Source organism: Coregonus clupeaformis, chromosome 18, assembly GCF_020615455.1.
Source record: "Coregonus clupeaformis isolate EN_2021a chromosome 18, ASM2061545v1, whole genome shotgun sequence".
Classification (NCBI taxonomy): Eukaryota; Metazoa; Chordata; class Actinopteri; order Salmoniformes; family Salmonidae; genus Coregonus; species Coregonus clupeaformis.
In genome coordinates this window covers 58,201,708-58,204,207 of record NC_059209.1, presented here as the reverse complement: position 1 = coordinate 58,204,207, position 2,500 = coordinate 58,201,708, and the positions used below count along the sequence as shown (strand labels likewise).

General features: G+C 39.9%; 1 pseudogene; it reads left to right on the top strand.

Moving 5' to 3' along the window:
• Positions 1-2,500, top strand: part of LOC121562559 — a 246,114-nt pseudogene that overhangs the window by 104,002 nt on the left and 139,612 nt on the right.

Below are 2,500 nucleotides of genomic sequence, written 5' to 3'. Positions count from 1 at the left end.
TACCATAGGTCTGAAGAGACAAAAAAGGAAATCTGATCATTCCACATCCTATTTTAACAGGTTGCACATCAAAATATAAATCATGCATTTCCTGGATGTGTTAAATGAAATGGCTTACTTTTTTTAAATTATAGGCTACCATCTCAGTTGTCTTACTTGGCACTGGAGAAAAGTGTCCCTGCTGCTAATGTAAAGTAACTGCCCATTAAAACATGTCTAGACCCCTGCTGCTAATGTAAAGTAACTGTCCATTAAAACATGTCTAGAGCCCTGCTGCTAATGTAAAGTAACTGTCCATTAAAACATGTCTAGAGCCCTGCTGCTAATGTAAAGTAACTGCCCATTAAAACATGTCTAGAGCCCTGCTGCTAATGTAAAGTAACTGTCCATTAAAACATGTCTAGAGCCCTGCTGCTAATGTAAAGTAACTGCCCATTAAAACATGTCTAGACCCCTGCTGCTAGTGTAAAGTAACTGTCCATTAAAACATGTCTAGAGCCCTGCTGCTAATGTAAAGTAACTGCCCATTAAAACATGTCTAGAGCCCTGCTGCTAATGTAAAGTAACTGCCCATTAAAACATGTCTAGAGCCCTGCTGCTAATGTAAAGTAACTGTCCATTAAAACATGTCTAGAGCCCTGCTGCTAATGTAAAGTAACTGTCCATTAAAACATGTCTAGAGCCCTGCTGCTAATGTAAAGTAACTGCCCATTAAAACATGTCTAGACCCCTGCTGCTAATGTAAAGTAACTGTCCATTAAAACATGTCTAGAGCCCTGCTGCTAATGTAAAGTAACTGTCCATTAAAACATGTCTAGAGCCCTGCTGCTAATGTAAAGTAACTGTCCATTAAAACATGTCTAGAGCCCTGCTGCTAATGTAAAGTAACTGTCCATTAAAACATGTCTAGAGTCCTGCTGCTAATGTAAAGTAACTGTCCATTAAAACATGTCTAGAGCCCTGCTGCTAATGTAAAGTAACTGTCCATTAAAACATGTCTAGAGCCCTGCTGCTAATGTAAAGTAACTGCCCATTAAAACATGTCTAGAGCCCTGCTGCTAATGTAAAGTAACTGCCCATTAAAACATGTCTAGAGCCCTGCTGCTAATGTAAAGGATCTGTCCATTAAAACATGTCTAGAGTCCTGCTGCTAATGTAAAGTAACTGCCCATTAAAACATGTCTAGAGCCCTGCTGCTAATGTAAAGTAACTGCCCATTAAAACATGTCTAGAGCCCTGCTGCTAATGTAAAGGATCTGCCCATTAAAACATGTCTAGAGCCCTGCTGCTAATGTAAAGTAACTGCCCATTAAAACATGTCTAGAGCCCTGCTGCTAATGTAAAGTAACTGTCCATTAAAACATGTCTAGAGCCCTGCTGCTAATGTAAAGTAACTGTCCATTAAAACATGTCTAGAGCCCTGCTGCTAATGTAAAGTAACTGCCCATTAAAACATGTGTCTAGAGCCCTGCTGCTAATGTAAAGTAACTGCCCATTAAAACATGTCTAGAGCCCTGCTGCTAATGTAAAGTAACTGTCCATTAAAACATGTCTAGAGCCCTGCTGCTAATGTAAAGTAACTGTCCATTAAAACATGTCTAGAGCCCTGCTGCTAATGTAAAGTAACTGCCCATTAAAACATGTCTAGAGCCCTGCTGCTAATGTAAAGTAACTGCCCATTAAAACATGTCTAGAGCCCTGCTGCTAATGTAAAGTAACTGCCCATTAAAACATGTCTAGAGCCTGCTGCTAATGTAAAGTAACTGTCCATTAAAACATGTCTAGAGCCCTGCTGCTAATGTAAAGTAACTGCCCATTAAAACATGTCTAGAGCCCTGCTGCTAATGTAAAGTAACTGTCCATTAAAACATGTCTAGAGCCCTGCTGCTAATGTAAAGTAACTGCCCATTAAAACATGTCTAGAGCCCTGCTGCTAATGTAAAGTAACTGCCCATTAAAACATGTCTAGAGCCCTGCTGCTAATGTAAAGTAACTGCCCATTAAAACATGTCTAGAGCCCTGCTGCTAATGTAAAGTAACTGTCCATTAAAACATGTCTAGAGCCCTGCTGCTAATGTAAAGTAACTGTCCATTAAAACATGTCTAGAGCCCTGCTGCTAATGTAAAGTAACTGCCCATTAAAACATGTCTAGAGCCCTGCTGCTAATGTAAAGTAACTGCCCATTAAAACATGTCTAGAGCCCTGCTGCTAATGTAAAGTAACTGCCCATTAAAACATGTCTAGAGCCCTGCTGCTAATGTAAAGTAACTGCCCATTAAAACATGTCTAGAGCCCTGCTGCTAATGTAAAGTAACTGCCCATTAAAACATGTCTAGAGTCCTGCTGCTAATGTAAAGTAACTGTCCATTAAAACATGTCTAGAGCCCTGCTGCTAATGTAAAGTAACTGCCCATTAAAACATGTCTAGAGCCCTGCTACTAATGTAAAGTAACTGCCCATTAAAACATGTCTAGAGCCCTGCTGCTAATGTAAAGTAAC